Source organism: Sceloporus occidentalis, unplaced genomic scaffold, assembly GCF_023333645.1.
Source record: "Sceloporus occidentalis isolate IW3139 unplaced genomic scaffold, rSceOcc1.0.p SCAF_3, whole genome shotgun sequence".
NCBI classification, from domain to species: domain Eukaryota; kingdom Metazoa; phylum Chordata; class Lepidosauria; order Squamata; family Phrynosomatidae; genus Sceloporus; species Sceloporus occidentalis.
Window position 1 is genome coordinate 1,217,525 of NW_028316983.1, and position 5,957 is coordinate 1,223,481.

The 5,957-nt window shown below is 50.1% G+C and overlaps 1 non-coding gene across 1 annotated transcript; it reads left to right on the forward strand.

Annotated features, from left to right (window-relative positions):
• LOC149315402 (5.8S ribosomal RNA) lies at positions 1-153 on the forward strand. The gene has a single exon (XR_016280795.1). It is a non-coding gene; the product is annotated as a 5.8S ribosomal RNA (ribosomal RNA).
• The last annotated feature ends 5,804 nt before the right edge of the window (positions 154-5,957 follow it).

Consider the following 5,957-nt stretch of genomic DNA (forward strand, 5'->3'; position numbering starts at 1 on the left):
GACTCTTAGCGGTGGATCACTCGGCTCGTGCGTCGATGAAGAACGCAGCTAGCTGCGAGAATTAATGTGAATTGCAGGACACATTGATCATCGACACTTCGAACGCACTTGCGGCCCCGGGTTCCTCCCGGGGCTACGCCTGTCTGAGTGTCGCCCGACGGTCAATCGCCCGCCCTCTCCTCCTCGGTCCCTTCCCTCAGCTGAACGGGCTCCAAGGGGCCCTTTCGGCCGAAGGGGAGGGAGGCCGAAGGGAAGGGCTAGGGCACCTGTCCCAGGCCCTTCCCTTCGGCCGAAAGGGCTCCAAGGGCCGTGGAGGAGCCCAGGAGGCGGCAGGCCGCTTCCGTGGGCCCCTTCTCGGCCCGTGCGGCCCCAGGCCTCCCTCTGGAGAGAGAGGCCTGGGGGCGCAAGGGCCGTAGGGGAGCCCATGGAGGTGGCAGGCCGCTTCTGCGGGCCCCTTCTCTGCCTGTGCGGCCCCAGGCCTCCCTCCAGAAAAAGAAGGGGAAGAAGAGAGGAAGAAGAAAAGAAGGGCACACACCTCCTCCTCCCCGCGGGGCTTCGGTGGAATCTCTGCCCCCGGCGTGCAGCTCCACCCCCAGAGGGTGGAAGCTCCACCCCCCAGCATGCGGCCCCGCCCCCAGAGGGTGGAAGCTCCACCCCCCGGCTTCGGCCCCCCAGTTGTCTCAGGGACAGCAACCCGGCCCCCGGCTCAAAAAGGTTGCCTACCCCTGCTATAAAGCATTCACAGCCACGGCCCCTAAATTATGGGACAACTTACCAGAGGAGATCCGTCTCATCACCACCTTAGAAGCCTTTAAGAAGGCACTTAGGACGGATCTCTTCCGGTGGGCCTATCCACCTGACCTTTTATTGCTGATTAATAATAATAATAATAATAATAATAATAATAAGCTTTATTTATATACCGCTCTTCTGGAGTGATCAAAGCGGTTCACAGAATCATTTAAAACTTTTACATCATAAAAGCAGCATCTCAATGTATATATCAATAAAAATCAATAAAAACCAATAAAATCGAACATCATGAAAACATGCAAACAATAAAACAGACAAGGAATCTATCAGTTGTGGTTAAACTATCGTATCAGGGGAGACAGTCTCTATGAGGAGTCCGAAGGAAATGCTAATCGGAAGAGGTGGGTCGTTAAAGCCTTTTTGAAGGCGTCCAATGTGGGGATCGTATGAAGCTCTTCTGGAAGTTTATTTCATCAGCTGCATTGCTGCAGCTGATGAAAATGCTCTCTGGTGGGTTGCGGTTAGTCTCACCTTTGGCTGTACAAATAAATTCTTTCCTGATGTTCTGAGAGTGCACGGCAGACTATATGGGGAGAGGCGGTCCTTCAAGTAACTCGGGCCCAAGCCATATAGGGCTTTATAGGTAATAACCGACACTTTGTACTGAGCCCGGAAGCTAATAGGCAGCCAGTGTAAGGATTTTAGTACCGGTGTTATATGGTCTGACCTGGAAGTTCCAGCGACCAATCTGGCTGCAGCATTTTGTACTAGCTGAAGCTTCTGAACCTGGTACAAAGGTAGCCCCATGTAGAGCGCATTACAGAAATCCAAGCGAGAGGTTACCAGCGCATGTACTACTGTTTCAAGGTCCTTTCGGTCCAGACAGGGATGCAGTTGGCGTATCAGCCAAAGCTGGTACCAGGCACTCCTAGCCATCTCATCCACTTGAGATGATAATTGCAACGATGAATCCAGGAGTACCCCCAAACTGCGGACTTTGTCCTTTAGGGGAAGTGTGACCCCGTCCAGGACCGGATGACAAATTTCCCTGTCTGGACTTTTTTTTTTTTTAATGTATTTCTATACCGCCGTTCCCACGATCACGGCGGTTTACAACAATACAAATACAATACAATACAGATTAAGAAAAGAACAATTTTAACAATGAAAAAATACCCCAATAAAACCAGACATAACTATACATCATTAAAATCCATCATAAAATCAGTTAAAAAATTACTAATCAATACAGTACAATACACGATACACAGGGGAAAACCAATCAGGACATGTGAGGAAAGGCTTGGCAAAATAAATGAGTCTTCAGGTTCTTCTTGAACGACTCCAGGGAGGGGGCTAAGCGGAGCTCCTCAGGGAGAGCGTTCCAAGATTGCGGGGCCACAACAGAAAATGCCCTTTGCGCCATTAGTACGAATCTTGTCTTGGGAACGCTCAAAAGATTTTTCCCACCAGACCTGAGTGTGAGGGGCGGATTGTATGGGGAGAGGCGGTCCTCCAAGTACTCTGGGCCCAAGCCATTTAGGGCATTATAGGTAGCAACCAACACCTTGTATTGGGCCCGGAAGCGAATTGGCAGGCAATGCAGATCTTTCAATATCGGTGTTATGTGGCTGGCCCTGGAGCTACCAGTGACCAGCCTAGCGGCCATATTTTGAACCAACTGCAGCTTCCGAGCTTGGTACAAGGGTTGCCCCATGTAGAGCGCATTACAGAAATCAAGTCGAGAGGTTACCAGTGCATGCACCACTGTTTCAAGGTCCCCCCCGAGAGGTAGGGACGCAGCTGGAGTATCAGCCGAAGCTGATAACAGGTGCTTCTGACTGTCGCATCCACCTGAGGAGTCAGGTGGAGCGACGAGTCAAGAAGCACCCCCAAACTGCGAACTGAGTCCTTCACGGGGAGCGTGACCCCGTTCAGGACAGGTGGACAAACCTCCCTCCCAGGACCGGGAGAACCTATCACAAGCACTTCCGTTTTCTCTGGATTCAGGCTGAGTCTGTTTTCCCTCATCCAGCCCATTACCGACTCCAGACAGGCGTTGAGCGGAGAGATGCCATCCCTAGTCACTGCATCAGTCGGCAACACAGAGAAGACTATTTGGGTGTCATCAGCGTACTGATAACACCGAGCCCCGTTTCTCCGGATGATCTCTCCCAGCGGCTTCATGTAAATGTTAAATAGCATAGGGGACAAGATCGCTCCCTGAGGGACCCCAGATGTGAGGGCCCTCTTATCGGAGCGACAGTCCCCCAGCTCCACCATCTGGAATCTACCCGAGAGGTAGGAACGGAACCACTGCAGAGCAGTGCCCCTGATACCCAACTCCCCCAGGCGTTCCAGAAGGATACCATGGTCAATGGTATCGAAGGCCGCTGAGATGTCCAAGAGCACTAACAGGGACACGCTACCCCTGTCCATGCCCAGACGGAGATCATCGACTAAGGCGACCATGGCAGTCTCAACCCCATAGCCCGCCCGGAAGCCGGTTTGAAATGGGTCCAGATAATTCGTATCCTCCAAGACCCTCTGTAGCTGGAAGGCAACCGCCCTCTCGATCACCTTCCCTAAAAATGGCTACAGTGACACAGGCCGATAATTATTTCGAATTAGGGGGTCAAGGGAGGGCTTTTTTAATAAAGGTTTTACAATGGCCGTTTTTAAATTAGATGGAAAACGGCCCTCCCTGAATGATGAATTGACGATGCGACACAACATTTCTGTTGTCGCCGTTCCCCCTTGAACTGCCAGCCATGAAGGACAGGGATCGAGAGAGCAGGTCGTCTTCCTAACGCTGCTGAGGATCCTGTCCACATCCTCGGTACTAACAGACTCAAACTGATCCAGTACAACTGAGTCCATGGAAGCTCTGGACGCCTCTACTCTTGATTCTGAACCAATAACAGCGTCAAGATCAGCCCTTAGCCGAGAGATTTTATCTGCGAAGAAGTTGTTAAACTCGTCACAGCAGGCTTTAGATGGCTCCAATAGTGGGTTCAGGGGGGGAGCCAATTGAGTAAGCTCTCTCACAACCCCGAACAGCTCTGCTGGACGCGACTCCACGGACGCAATTCGTGCAGCATAGAACGAATTCTTAGCTGCACCAATTGCCACTCCGTAGGCCTTCAACTTGGGGTACCTATCATGAGTAATAATAATAATAAAATTTTATTTGTAGCCCGCCTTTCCAGTGATCAAGGCGGGTAACAACATGTTAAAATGCAACAACAGCATTATACACAATAAAACATCAAAATAAAATCACAAATACACAATACAAATAACACCAGCTAGCATTACAGTGCTGCTGAGAGGGGAGAGGGGAGTACTTCGGGGGCATTAGGAGTACCTCTGCTTTCTCTGGATTCAGCTTGAATTTGTTTTCCCTCATCCATCCCATTACTGACCCCAGACAGGTGTCCAAAGGAGAGATGCCTTCCTTAGTCACTGTATCAGTAGGAGACATGGAGAGATAGATCTGGGTGTCATCAGAGTACTGATAACACCGTGCTCCATGTCTCCGGATGATCTCTCCCAGCGGCTTCATGTAAATGTTAAATAGCATGGGGGACAGAATGGCGCCCTGGGGGACGCCAGATGTCAACTCTCTTTTGCGAGAGCAGCTGTCCCCCAGCCTCACCATCTGGAATCTTCCCGAGAGGTAGGAACGGATCCACTGGAGCGCAGTGCCCCCGATTCCCAACTCTCTCAGGCGTTCCAGAAGGATTTTATGGAACATTCCCACTCTGACTTGATAACACGGAAAATTGACAACGATTTGGTCTTTTTAGTGATTGGGAGTAATATTGCTGTTGTTTTACTGACTGTATTTTTTAGATAATATTGTATTTTGTATTGTATTGTGGTTTTTATTCTTTGCTGTAATCCTGCCTCGATCCTCACGGAGAGGCAGGAAATACAAATAAAAATTATTATTATTACTATTATTAGACTGTTGCCCAACACAGTTCCAAATGATTTTATGGCCTACAATTCTCTATACAGCCCAGATCCCGGCTATCTGAAGGACAGTATGTTCCCCTCTGAGCCTGGCCAAGTGAGGACATCTTCAGGAGAGGCCCTCCTCTCCATCCCCCATTTTTCATCATTTTCAGGCAGGAACATGGGAGATTGAGTCGGCTGCACCCAGACTGTGGTGTTCCCTCCCAAGGGCAGCTAGGTTGGCTTCTTCTGTGTTGTCCTTCTGGTGTCAGGTGGAGGCTTAATCCAGACAAGACAGAAGTGCTGTGGGTCAGTAGGAAAACCAAACTACTGGGAGAGTGTGCCTGTTGCTGAGGGGTGGGGCTTCTGTGAATCACATCTGTGAGTCACTAGGGGGTGGAGCTATGAGTCTATATAATTCCTCCCAGAGCCTTTTCAGGCCATTTCCTGCTACAGAGAGGGGAAGGAGAACAGTTGCTGGGCAGCTAATTTTGACTGAGCCTTTCCAGACCAGTTCCTGCTACAGAGAGGAGAAGGAGAGCAGTTGCTGGGCAGCCATTTTGACTGGGGAGTGTTTGAATTTTTAAAAAACTCTTGGGAGAGTGTGCTTGTTGCTGAGGGGGTGGAGCTTCTGTGAGTCACACCTGTGAGTCACACCTGTGAGTCACTAGGGGGTGGAGCTAGGAGTCTAGCTTTATGTAATTCCTCCCGGAGCAAGAGTTTTTGAAGCAGCAAAAATCATGCCTTGGAAAGTGTGCATAAATAGTGAACATAACCCACTAGAGAGTGTGGGTTACTGAGTAGCGGTTGTTGCTGAGTAATGGCTGGTTCGTTGTCATGTATGTAGTGCTGTATATACTTAGTAGTAAAGTTCTGTAAATAGCAGTTGGGGACTCTGAGTATTTCTTTAGCACTTTATGCAGTTGTAGGTTTTGGCAGCATTGCAGAGCCCAGCAGAGAAAGACCACGGGAGTGGAGTGCGTGGCTCTGATGTGAACTCTCTTTGGGACTTAAGGCTTGTATCTACTACAGTGACGTAAGTGCTGAACTGTGACTTGGCTGGCTCATCATGAGCTGCAGGCTATCAGCTGTGTAGCAACCAGCCTTTGGCTGTTTTCATGGACTGCGTTTGGGACCCCCCCCCCCTTTGGAGGTGTCCCCCATTGCACTCCGCACCCCCCTAGGAATGCCCCTGGTTCCTCCTCTTCCACCTTGCCAGGCAAAAAAGCAGAAGAAGCATCTCA